Genomic DNA, 14,212 nt, shown 5'->3' with positions numbered 1-14,212 from the left:
GTCATATGGCCCCTCCTTCCAGCAAAATCCAAAACTGTCCCATCTTAACAGGTGATACTGTGGACAGTCAGGGTGCTGTTACCCAAGAAGACAAAAGTAGGACTGAGAATGTGGCTCAGGGGTAGTTTGTTTGCTTAGCAAACCAGAGGCCCTGGGTTCCATCCCTAGCACCACACACTTCAAATGCCTAAGGCAAGAGGCCTACAAGAAGAGAGAAATGCTTAACTAAGTCTTGCTAAAACAACTTGAGCTCCTACCATTTCAATAACCTTCCCAAATTCATATGCCAATTCTTAGTGTCAATTTTACTGGATACCAGTTGATTCAAATGTTTAAAAACTATTTAATTGCTATTTATTTATTTTTGATACTGGAGATTGAACCCAAGGCATCTTGCTATATCCCCAGTGCTCGCTTTCTTTCTTTTTTTTAATTGTTATTGTTGGTTGTTTAAAACATTACATAGTTCTTGATATATCATATTTCACACTTTGATTCAAGTGGGTTATAAACTCACATTTTTACCCCGTATACACATTGCAGAATCACATCAGTTACACATCCATTGATTTACATATTGCCATACTGGTGTCTGTTGTATTCTGCTGCCTTTCCTATCCTCTACTACCCCCACTCCCCTCCCTTCCCCTCCCCTCTTCTCTCTCTACCCCCTCTACTGTCATTCATTTCTCCCCCTTGTTTTATTTTTCCCTTTCCCCTCACTTCCTCTTGTATGTAATTTTGTATAACCCTGAGGGTCTCCTTCCATTTCATTGAAATTTCCCTTATCTCTCCATTTCCCTCCCACCTCTCATCCCTGTTTAATGTTAATCTTCTTCTCATGCTCTTCGTCCCTACTCTGTTCTTAGTTACTCTCCTTATATCAAAGAAGACATTTGGCATTTGTTTTTTAGGGATTGGCTAGCTTCACTTAGCACAATCTGCTCTAATGCCATCCAATTCCCTGCAAATTCTATGATTTTGTCATATTTTAATGCAGAGTAATACTCCATTGTGTATAAATGCCACATTTTTTGTTATCCATTCGTCTATTGAAGGGCATCTAGGTTGGTTCCACAGTCTTGCTATTGTGAATTGTGCTGCTATGAACATCAATGTAGCAGTGTCCCTGCAGCATGCTCTTTTTAGGTCTTTAGGGAATAGTCCGAGAATGGGAATAGCTGGGTCAAATGGTGGTTCCATTCCCAGCTTTCCAAGAAATCTCCATACTGCTTTCCAAATTGGCTGCACCAATTTGCAGTCCCACCAGCAGTGTACAAGTGTACCCTTTTCCCCACATCCTCGCCAGCACTTGTTGTTGTTTGACTTCATAATGGCTGCCAATCTTACTGGAGTGAGATGGTATCTTAGGGTGGTTTTGATTTGCATTTCTCTGACTGCTAGAGATGGTGAGCATTTTTTCATGTACTTGTTGATTGATTGTATTTCCTCCTCTGAGAAGTGTCTGTTCAGGTCCTTGGCCCATTTGTTGATTGGATTATTTGTTATCTTATTGTCTAATTTTTTGAGTTCTTTGTATACTATGGATATTAGGGCTCTATCTGAAGTGTGAGGAGTAAAGATTTGTTCCCAGGGTGTAGGCTCCCTATTTACCTCTCTTATTGTTTCTTTTGCTGTGAGAAAACTTTTTAGTTTGAGTAAGTCCCATTTGTTGATTCTGGTTATTAACTCTTGTGCTATGGGTGTCCTATTGAGGAATTTGGAGCCCGACCCCACAGTATGTAGATCGTAGCCAACTTTTTCTTCTATCAGATGCCGTGTCTCTGATTTGACATCAAGCTCCTTGATCCATTTTGAGTTAACTTTTGTGCATGGCGAGAGAAAGGGATTCAGTTTCATTTTGTTGCATATGGATTTCCAGTTTTCCCAGCACCATTTGTTGAAGATGCTATCCTTCCCCCATTGCATGCTTTTAGCCCCTTTATCAAATATAAGATAGTTGTAGTTTTGTGGATTGGTTTCTGTGTCCTCTGTTCTGTACCATTGGTCCACCCACCTGTTTTGGTACCAGTACCATGCTGTTTTTGTTACTATTGCTCTGTAGTATAGTTTGAAGTCTGGTATCGCTATACCGCCTGATTCACACTTCCTGCTTAGCATTGTTTTTGCTATTCTGGGTCTTTTATTTTTCCATATGAATTTCATGATTGCTTTCTCTATTTCTACAAGAAATGCCATTGGGATTTTGATTGGCATTGCATTAAACCTATAGAGAACTTTTGGTAATATCACCATTTTGATGATGTTAGTTCTGCCTATCCATGAACAGGGTATATTTTTCCATCTTCTAAGATAGATCTTCTTCTATTTCTCTCTTTAGGGTTCTGTAGTTTTCATTGTATAAGTCTTTCACCTGTTTTGTTAGGTTGATTCCCAAGTATTTTTTTTTTTTTTTTGAGGATATTGTGAATGGAGTGCTTGTCCTCATTTCCATTTCAGAGGATTTGTCACTGATATACAGGAATGCCTTTGGTTTATGCGTGTTGATTTTTATATCCTGCCACTTTGCTGAATTCATTGATTAGCTCTAATAGTTTCTTTGTAGACCCATTTGGGTCTGCTAGGTATAGAATCATGTCAACTGCAAACAGTGATAATTTAAGTTCTTCTTTTCCTATTTTTATGCCTTTAATTTCTTTCGTCTGTCTAATTGCTCTGGCCAGTGTTTCAAGAACTATGTTGAAAAGAAGTGGTGAGAGAGGGCATCCCTGTCTTGTTCTAGATTTTAGAGGGAATGCCTTCAATTTTTCTCCATTCAGAATGATGCTAGCCTGAGGCTTAGCATAGATTGCTTTTACAATATTGAGGTATGTTCCTGTTATCCCTAGTTTTTCTAGAGTTTTGAACATAAAGGGATGCTGTACTTTGTCAAATGCTTTTTCTGCATCTATCGAGATGATCATATGGTTCTTATTTTTAAGTCTATTGATGTGGTGAATAACATTTATTGATTTCCGTATATTGAACCAGCCTTGCATCCCAGGGATGAATCCTACTTGATCATGGTGCACAATTTTTTTGATATGTTTTTGTATCCGATTCCCCAGAATTTTACTGAGGATTTTTGTATCTAGGTTCATTAGAGATATTGGTCTGTAGTTTTCTTTCTTTGAAGTGTCTTTGTCTGGTTTAGGAATCAGGGTGATGTTGGTCTCGTAGAATGAATTTGGAAGTTCTCCCTCTTTTTCTATTTCCTGAAATAGCTTGAAAAGTATTGGTATTAGTTCTTGTTTAAAGGTTTTGTAAAACTCTGCTGTATACCCATCCGGGCCTGGGTTTTTATTAGTTGGTAGTCTTTTGATGGTTTCTTCTATTTCCTCAATTGATGTTGGTCTGTTTAGGTTGTCTATATCCTCCTGACTCAATCTGGGCATATCATATGACTTAAGAAATTTATCGATGCCTTCACTATCTTCTATTTTATTGGAGTATAAGGATTCAAAATAATTTCTGATTATCTTCTGTATTTCTGAAGTGTCTGTTTTGATATTGCCTTTTTCATCCCGTATGCTAGTAATTTGAGTTCTCTCTCTTCTTCTCTTCGTTAGCATGGCTAAGGGTCTGTCGATTTTATTTATTTTTCAAAGAACCAACTTTTAGTTTTGTCAATTTTTTTCAATTGTTTCTTTTGTTTCGATTTCATTAATTTCAGCTCTGATTTTAATTATTTCTTGCCTTCTACTTGTTTTGCTGTTGTTTTGCTCTTCTTTTTCTAGGATTTTGAGATGAAGTATGAGATCATTTATTTATTTTTTCTTTTTTTTTAACGAATGAACTCCAAGCAATGAATTTTCCTCTTAGAACTGCTTTCAATGTGTCCCATAGATTCCGATATGTTGTGTCTGTGTTTTCATTTATCTCTAAGAATTTTTTAATTTCTTCCTTGATGTCTTCTATAACCCTTTGATAATTCAGTAACCTATTGCTCATTCTCCAAGTGATGCATGATTTTTCCTTCCTTCTTTTATCGTTGATTTTCAGTTTCATTTCATTATGATCAGATAAGATGCATGGTATTATCTCTACTCCTTTATATTGTCTAAGAGTTGCGCTTTGGCATAATATATGATCTATTTTTGAGAAGGATCCATGTGCTGCTGAGAAAAAAGTGTAACTGCTTTATGTTGGGTGGTATATTCTATATATGTCAATTAAGTCTAGGTTATTAATTGTGTTATTGAGTTCTATAGTTTCCTTATTCAATTTTTTTTGGAAGATCTGTCCAGTGGTGAGAGAGGTGTGTTGAAGTCTCCCATGATTATTGTATGGTGGTCTATAATACTCTTGAACTTGAGAAGAGTTTTTTTGATGAACATAGCTGCACCATTGTTTGGGGCATATATATTTATGATTGTTATGTCTTGTTGGTGTATGCATCCCTTGAGCAGTATGTAGTGTCCCTCTTTATCCCTTTTGATTAACTTTGGCTTGAAATCTATTTTATTTGATATGAGTATGGACACTCCTGCTTGTTTCCAAAGTCCATATGAGTGATATGATTTTTCCCAAACTTTCACCTTCAGTCTATGTATGTCTTTTCCTATCAAATGTGTCTCCTGTAGGCAGCATATTGTTGGGTCTTGTTTTGTGATCCATTCTACTAGCAAGTGTCTCTTAATTGGTGAGTTTAAGCCATTAACAATTAGGGTTATTATTGAGATATGGGTTGTTCTTCCAGCCATATTTGTTTATGTATGTTACTAAACATGGTTTGTTCTCCTCTTTGATTATTTTCCCCCATTTACTGTCCTACCTCCCACTGTTGGTTTTCATTGTTATTTTCCATTTCCTCTTCCTGTAATGTTTTGCCAAGGATGTTTTGAAGAGATGGTTTTCTAGCTGCAAATTCTTTTAACTTTTGTTTATCGTGGAAGGTTTTAATTTCATCTTCCATCCTGAAGCTTAATTTCGCTGGATACACAATTCTTGATTGGAACCCATTTTCTTTCAGTGTTTGAAATATGTTATTCCAGGATCTTCTAGCTTTCAGAGTCTGTGTTGAAAGATCAGCTGTTATCCTGATTGGTTTACCCCTAAATGTAATCTGCTTCCTTTCTCTTGTAGCTTTTAAAATTCTCTCCTTATTCTGTATGTTGGGCATCTTCATTATAATATGTCTAGGTGTGGATCTCTTATCACATTCTGCGTCCTGTAGGCTTCTAGGATTTGGGATTCTGTCTCATTCTTCAAGTCTGGGAAGTTTTCTCATATTACTTCATTGAATAGATTGTTCATTCCTTTGGTTTGGACCTCTATACCTTCCTGTATCCCAATGACTCTTAGGTTTGGTCTCTTTATGTTATCCCATATTTCTTGGATGTTCTGCTCATAGTTTCTTAAAAGTCTTGCTGAGCTGTCTATGTTCTTTTCAAGTTGAAGTACTTTGTCTTCATTGTCTGATGTTCTATCTTCTAAGTGTTCTACTCTGCTGGTAGTATTCTCAATTGAGTTTTAAAGTTGGTTTATTGCTTCTTGCATTTCTAGGATTTCTGTTTGTTTGTTTTTTATAACCTCTATCTCCCCATATAGTTGATCTTTTGCTTCCTGTATTTGTTTATGTAATTCATTGTCAAAGTGATGTTTCATTGTCTGATTTTGCTGTCTAATGTCTTCCTTGAGACTCCAGAGCATCTGAAGCACGTATATCCTGAATTCTTTATCTGACAATCCATCTGCTGCAGCTATTACCTCTTCTAAAGTTGAGTTGACCTGCATTGCTTGCGGTTCTTTCTTTCCTTGTCTTTTCATACTGCTCGCGTTTATTTCTGCTTGATGAAACTGTTGTGTTTTTGAAATTTCCCCCCCTATATATTTATATTGCTCTTGTTTAGTTGAAAAGTCTCCCTTGCAGGGGTGGGCAGTGGCATTGCTCCTCCTCCAATTGGGGTAATCTGTCTACCACGCTGACGGGCCCCTGGGCCTGTTCTGCTGGTTGTTCGCAGGTTTGCCTACTTTGCAGGTGTGGGCGGCAGCTCTGTTCTGCCCCTCCTCCAATTGTTTTGACGTGTCTACCGTGCCCGCGGACCCCTGGGCCTGTTCTGCTGGTCGGTCGCAGTTCTGCCTAAATTGCAGGCACGGGCGAAGGCTCTGCTCTGCCCCTACTCCAATTGGGGTGACGTGAATACCACGCTGGCCGCCCGCTGGGCCTATTCCGCCAGTCGGTCGCAGGTCTGCCTACCTTGCAGGCACGGGTGGCGGCTCTGCTCTGCCCCTACTCCAAATGGGGTGATGTGTGTGCCGCTCCAGTATGCCGCTGGGCCTGTTACGCTGGTCTGTCGTAGTTCTGCCTACCTTGTGGGCTCGGGCAGCGGGTCTGCTCTGCCCCTACTCCAATTGGGGTGATGTGACTACCATGCCCGCGGACCCCTGGGCCTGTTCTGCCGGTCGGTCGCAGGTCTGCCTACCTTGCAGGTGTGGGTGGCTGCTCTGTTCTGCCCCTACTCCAATTGGGGTAACGTGACTACCACGCCGGCAGGCCGCTGGGCCTGATCTGCCAGTTAGTTGCAGGTCTGACTACCTTGCAGGCGTGGGAGGCGGCTCTGCTCTGCCCCTCCTCCAATTGGTGTGATGTTTCTACCACACCCGTGGAACGCTGGGCCTGTTCTGGTGGTTGGTCACAGTTCTGCCTAAATTGCAGACACGGGCGAAGGCTCTGCTCTGCCCCTACTCCAATTGGGGTGATGTGACTACCACGCTGGCCGCCCGCTGGGCCTATTCTGCCGCTCGGTCGCAGGTCTGCCTACCTTGCAGGCACGGGTGGCGGCTCTGCTCTGCCCCTACTCCAAATGGGGTGATGTGTGTGCCGCTCAGGTAGGCCGCTGGGCCTGTTCCACTGGTCTGTCGCAGGTCTGCCTACCTTGTGGGCTCGGGCGGCGGCTCTGCTCTGGCCCTATTCCAATTAGAGTGACTTGACTACCACGCCGGTGGGCTGCTGGGCCTGTTCCGGGCTCGGGTGAAGGCTCTGCTCTGCCCCTACTCCAATTGGGGTGACGGGTGTACTATGCCGGCAGGCCGTTGGGCCTGATCCGCCGGTCGGTCACAGGTCTGCCTACCTTGCAGGCGTGGGCAGCGGCTCTGCTCTGCCCCTCCTACCACGCCTACGGCCCGCTGGGCCTGTTCTGGCGGTCAGTCTCAGGTCTGCCTACCTTGCAAGCACGGGTGGTGGCTTTGCTCTGCCGCTACTCCAATTGGGGTGATGTGACTACCGCACCAGCGGGCCACTGGGCCTGTTCCGGGCATGGGCAGCAGCTCTGCTTTACCCCTTTGGCTTGATGACAAAGTGAGAGAGACTTGGGTCTTTGTGACTCACTTTCTTTACCAGGAGACCAACTGTTTCTGTTGCTGTTGGTATCGATGAAGTTCTCTCCTCCACTGCTTTCTGAGGACATCAGATCTCTGCCATGTTTGTATCCCATGCGAATGGCAGCATTTCGTTCCCTTTGCCTGGTGACCAAAGCAACGGGTGAGTCCTGACCTGCCCTCACAATCCCCGTCTCAATCCTGTTGCCACTGCCTATGAAGGCTCAGTTGGTATTTACCTCCACAGTATTCAGCAGGACCTGGACCAAGAAGCAGTTTCCACAGGTTCTTTAGCCCTGGGCCTGAGCAGATACCGGAGCCGGAGTTTGGCCGCTCTGGGCTCGGTGTATGTTCTGATAGGAGCAGGCTCTAAGAAGCAGTTTCTGCAGGTTCTTTAGTACTGAGCATGAGTAATTTGACGGCGAGACACAGGCGACTGGCAGCCTGAAATTACCTGTTCTATGGTTGAATGAGCTGTGATCAGTCGAAAACAGGGATGGTGACGTCAGCTCTCCAAGATGGTGGCTGCTGGCTTCCTCTGTGGTCTGACCGGTGTGGAGAACCGAAATGGACCGCTTCCTTCCCCTGTCTCAAACCCAGAATTCAGCCCTGAGCACAGTGGTTGCATGACTGGCATAAGCCCGCAGAATCCGCAGCGTTGTATCTTTGCGTTTTCCAGCGCTTGCCTCAGACTCTAGCTGTGGGGCGATTTGCTGAATAAGCAGCGTGACCCTCTGTGCGGACAAATCTCTTGTGTTTGAGCCCCCATATCTGATCCTCGTGTGATGGAAATCCTTCCTCTAGGTTTTGGAGCACCCCAATGTTGCTGGAAATTCCTAACAAGATAGATTTTAGCCGTTCTAACTCGTCATTCTCCCGCACAGTGACGCGGTACACGGTGCTGATGCACTCCCTTCGCCGCCATCTTCCAAGAGCCTAACCTTTATTCTTACCATAACCCTAGCCGTATCCCAAACCCAAACATAACACTAGCCCTAATCCTAACATTAACCATAGCCCTAACCATAAATCTAATTATAGCAACTACCTTAATGCTAACCGTAAGCCTAACTAGAAGCCTAGTGCTAAACCCATCTCTAATTCTATTGACTACCCTAAACATAATCCTAACTCTTATCCTAACCTTAGGCTGAACTCTAACCCAATTGCAATCCGTAAACCTATCCATTGCCCTAAAACAAACCTGAACCCTAAACCTAAGCCTGTTCATTAATCTAACTCTAACTCTAACCCTAAAGCTAATGCGAGCCCTAAATCTAAACCTTAACCTAAACCAAACCGTAAGCCAAACACTGACCCTAGTAATACACATAGTTGTCAACTTGACCCTTACCCTAAATTTAACCTTTACACTAGACCTAAACATAAACATAAACCAAAACCTATCTCTAATGTAACCCTAGACCTGACCATAGGCCAAAACCTAGGCTTAATCATAACCCTAAACCTAATTCTAACACTTTCCCTAGCCCTAAACCTAGTTAAAACACCATTACTTACCCTAAACCTAACCCAAACCCTAACCCTATCACTAAACCTAGCCCTAAACTTAACCCAAGAAAAACGCTAACAGTAACCCTAGCCCTAATCCTAAACCTAAGCCTAATCCTACCTTTAAGACAAACTATAACTCTCATGCAAGCCCTAGTCCTAATTCTAACCCTATCACTTACCATAATCTTTTACCTAGCCATAGCCTAGTATAACCCTAGGCCTAACCATACATCTTGCCCTAACCCTAAATCTAAACATAACTCTAAATCTAACCCTAATACTACACCTAAACCTAATGCTAACACTAGCCCTAACCCTAATGCTAATCCTAAATCTAGCCCTAACCATAGGCTTGACCTAAAACAAAACTGAGTCATAAGACTAACCCTAAACTTTTACCTAAACCAAACCCTTACCTTATATCTAGCCCTAAGCTTATCCCTAATTTGAGTCCTAATCTTAACCCTAAAACTAGCCTTAAACCTGTCTCTGATATTAACACTAACCCTAACTCTAAACATCACTCTAAATCTAAACCTTAACCTAACACTAGACCTGGTCCTAACCCTAATTCTAAAACTAGTTCTAATCATAAACCTAGGTCATACATTAGCCGTAACCTTAAACCTAATGCTAACCAAAACCTATCCCAAATCTGATACCTTATCCTAGCTTTCACCCTAACCCTAAACCTAACACTAGCCCTAAGCCTAAATCAAAACCTAGCTCTAACCCTAGCTCTAACATTATAATTTACCTTAACCAAACCACAACATTAATGCTAACCCTAGTTCTAAAACTAATCCTTAGTCTAAACCAAACACTAACCCTATTACTAGTCCTAACCCTAGCCCTTTTTTGTTATAATAATAGTCAATATTCTAACCCTAACCCAGACACATATTCTCAACCTGAACCTAAACCAAATCCTAACACTAGCCCTACCCATAACCCTATATCTAAACCTAACCCTAACACTAGCCCTAGATTAAACCAATCCGAAATCTAGCCATATATTTAACTAAGACCTAAACAAAAAACTAGCCTTAGTTGTAATGATAACCCTTAACCTAAGCCAAAAACTAACTTTACCTCTAGACCTAACCAATCCTAATTCTGGCTCTAGACCTAACCCTAAACTTAATACAAACAAATACCCTCACACTATCACTAACTCTAGCGATAAAACTGACCCAAACTGAAACATAAACGTAAAACTATACCTAGCCATAATCATAAACCTAACCCTTGCCATAGAGCTAACTTTTGCTCCAACCCTAACCATTACCTTAAACTTAACACTAAACCTATCTCTAACCATAATCTTAAGCCTAAACCTATCCCTAACCCTAACCCTAACATGACATCAAACCCTATCCAATATGCTAAACCTAATGATAACCCTAGCCCTAAACTTAACACTAACCTTGACCCTAACTGTAATTATAACCTAGACCTAACCCTAAACCTAACCCTAGCCCTAGTGCTAACCATAGCTCAAACTCTAAACCATACCCTAAACCTAAACCTAACCCTAACACTAGGCCACACACTAACTCTAGCCCTAATAATAACCATAACCCTATCCCTAATCCTATCCTTTACCCAAAGCACAACCATAACCCTAAGGCTAACCCTAGGACTAATCCTAAACCCTTTGCTTACTCTAATTCTATTAATTACCCTACACCTAACATGAACTCTAAACCTAAACCTATCATTACCCTAATCAAACCCTAATGTTAATTCAAGACTAAACATAAACCCTAACCTAAACCAAACCTGAAACCTTATTCTAACCCTAATATTACCCTAGCTCTAAACCTGACCCTTACACTAACCCGAACCCTTACACTAGACAGAGCCATAAATCTAACCGTTAATCTATCCCTAATGTAAGCCTAGACCTGACACTAGTCCTAGCCCTAATTCTTGCTATAACCCTAAAACAAAACCTAGCCTTCATCCTAGCCCTAAACCTAACACAAAATCTAGCCTTACTCAAAGGCCTAATCCTAGCTTTAACCCTAATCCTAACCCTGGCCCTATCCCTAACCCTATTCCTAGTCCTAATCCTAGCTCTAACCCTATTTCTTACACTTAGTCAAACCCTCACCCTATTGCTACTCTAGTCCTAACCTTAATTCAATGCCTACCCCAAACCCTAACTTTATTACTAGTCCTAAACCTAACCCTCATTCTAGCTCTAAACTTAACCCAAAACTTAACTCTAACCCTGACCCTTATTCTGGCCCTGACACTCCCAATTCTTAACTCTAACCCTGATACTTATTCTGACCCTAACACTAAACCTAGTCCTAGGGATAGCATAATGGGTTATCATTAGGGTAATGGATAGGGTTAGACCTAAGATTAGGGCAAGGGATATGTGTAGGATTATGGCTTTTGTTTGGGTTAGGGTTAGGTTACTTTTACAGTTAAAGCTAGGTTTAGGACTCGGATTAAGGCTAGATTTTGGGTTAGATTAGGGCTACGGTTAAGGCTACAGGTAATGTATGAAGTAGGGTTTATGATTGGAGCTAGTTATAGGGTTAGGGCTAGGTCTAGTGTTAAGGTTAGATTTATGGTTTTTACAATATTTAGAGCTAGAGTTAGTGTTAAGCTCAGAGTCAGTGTCCGTATTACTTTTCAGATTAGATTTAGGACTGGCATTAGAGATAGGTGTAGGGCTAGGTGTAAGGTTAAGGTTTGGTTTAGGTTAAGGGTTTGCATTGGGCTATGACTCTGTTTTGTTTTAGGGCAAGGGGTAGGTTAGGGCTATGTCAAATTAAAGTGTTAAGTTAGGGTTAGGGCTAGTGTTAGTGTGAGGTTGAGACTTAGGTTTACGATTAGATTTAGAGATAGGTTTAGATATAGGGTTTGAGCTAGGGTGAAGGATAGGGCTAGGGTTAAGGCTAAGTTTAGGGCTAAGTTTAGGATGATGGTAAAGGTTTGGGTTAGAACTCGGTATAGGGCTAGGGCGAGAGTTAGAGTTAGTATTAGGGCAAGGGTTAGTGTTAGTGTTTGTCCTTGGGTTAGGGCTAGGTTTAGTGTTAGATTTAGGGTTAGGGTCAGGTTTAGTGTTAGGGTTAGGTTTAGGGTAAGTGTTGGGATTACAGCTAGTTTTATGGCTAGGGTGAGGGTTATAATTAGGGTTCAGTGGTTTGCTGTCATGAACAGTTTGTATTTTAAGTTTTCACTTCATTTTGACCTATATGGGTAAATGTAAATAGAGCTTGAAATAAAACAGTGTTGGTTTGAAAGTTTGCTTGAGACTTCACACACTCAATCAATTCTCAGTGTGCATATTCTGGTTCGTAGCCCTATGTGAAATAGAAAGAATTAGCTTCATCTGTGAGTGCTTTAGGAGCAATCTTCAATATTTTTGGTTAAATTACGTTGATACTGTACAGGATTCATCATTTACCTAGCCTTAATAGGATCTCCAATTCAGGGCATTTAAGTTCAAAAGTTCCCTGTTAGGAACAGTTTGAATTTTTAGGTGTCACTTCATTATGGCCTATAGATGTGAAGGACAATGAAGCTGGAAATCAAAAAGGGTTAGTACTAGCTACTTGATATGTCACACACTCAATTATTTCTCTGCAAGCACTCTCTGCTTTGTTTCTATTGAATATAGGCCAAAAGAGAAGCATGCAAAAACAACTTTATCCGAGAGCACTTTGTGAGACAACAGGGAGCTAAGCATGTAATGAACTACCTCCCACTATTATTTGGTCAGATTTCTTTGATACTGTGCATTTTTCATCTCCTCGCTTCCCCCACTACTCTTCACAACTTTGGGACTTCTATGATCAAAGGTTATATCAACAGGTTAGGGTTAAGATTACAGTTAGGGTTAGGGCTAGGTTTAGACCTAGTGTTAGGTTTAAAGTTAGTTTTGTTGAAATTTTCTTGATACTTTGCAGGATTCATCTTTCACCTAGCCTTACTATGTTCCCCAGGTTTGGACCTTCTCAATTCAATGGTTCACTGACAGAAATAGTTTATGTTTTGAGGTTTCACATAATTTTGACCTATATGGTAAAGGAAAATGGAGCTTGAAATCAAAGATGGTTGGTGCTAGCTGACTGAAACATCTCATACTCAATCAGTTATCTGTGTGCACTATCTGGTTTGTTCCTTGTGAATATAACCCTAAGCTGAAGCATGCAAAGCAACTTTATTTGAGATTACTTTAGGGGAAAACAAGAAATAGGCATGTACTGAATTATCTTCCCCAATTATTTGGTCAGATTTCTTAGATGCTGCACAGGATTAATCTGTTAGCTTGCCCCAGTAATCTCCCCACGTTTGGGACATCTAGGATCAATGATTTTCTATATAGGTTAGGTTTAGTTTTAGGATTAGGGTTAGGGCTAGCTTTAGAGATAGTGTTAGAGTTTGTTTAGTTCAAATTTCTTTGATGCTGGGAAGTATTTATCTTTTACCTAGCCTTATTATGTGCCCCAGTTTTGGGCTTTCTTTGTTCAATGGATCACTGTCGGGAATAGTTTGTTTTTAACGTCTCAATTCATTTTGACCTATATGGATAAATGCAAATGGAGGTAGAAACCAGAGGGTTGGTGCTAGCTGGTTGAAACTTCACATACTCAAACAGTTGTCTTTAGGCACTCTCTGGTTTCTTCCTTGTGAAAGTAGGTGTAAGATGAAGCATGCAAAGCTAATTTATCCAATATAACATTTGGAGAAAACAGAGCAATATGCATGAAGTGAAATACCACCCCCAGTTATTTGTTCAGATATTTTGATACTGTGCAGAATTCATCTGTAAGCTTGCCCCACTAGTCTCCCCAAGTTTGAAACTTTTGTGATCAAAAGTTCTCTTAACATGTTAGGGTTATAGTTATGGTTAGAGTTAAGGCAAGTGATAAAGCTAGTGTTAGGGTTAGAGTTAGATTTTTTCAACTTTTTTGATACTGAGCAGGATTCATCTTTTTCCTATTCTTAGTATACACCCCATGTTTGGCCCTCCTAGGTAAAAGGAGTTGCTCTCAGGAGCAGTTTTAATTTTCATGTTTCATTTCATTTTGCCCTATAGGGGTGAATGTAAATGGAGCTGGAACTCAAACAGGGTTTGTGCTAGCTGATTGAAAGTTCACACACTCAATAAGTTCTCAGTGCACATTCTCTCGTTTGTTTCTTGTGGAAGTAGCCCAAAGATGAAGTAGAAAGAAACAGCTTTATCTGTGAGCACTTTAGGAGAAAGGTTCAACATTTTTTTTCTTAATTTCTTTGATATTGTACAGGATTCATCATTTTCCTAGCCTTAGTAGGATCCCCAAATTTGGGCCTTCAAGGTGTGCTGGTTCACTGTCAACGACATTTGAAAATTTAGGTTTCACTTTATTATGGT

The sequence above is a fragment of the Marmota flaviventris genome, chromosome 13, assembly GCF_047511675.1.
Source record: "Marmota flaviventris isolate mMarFla1 chromosome 13, mMarFla1.hap1, whole genome shotgun sequence".
In the NCBI taxonomy this organism is placed as follows: domain Eukaryota; kingdom Metazoa; phylum Chordata; class Mammalia; order Rodentia; family Sciuridae; genus Marmota; species Marmota flaviventris.
This window is presented reverse-complemented; position numbering follows the sequence as displayed.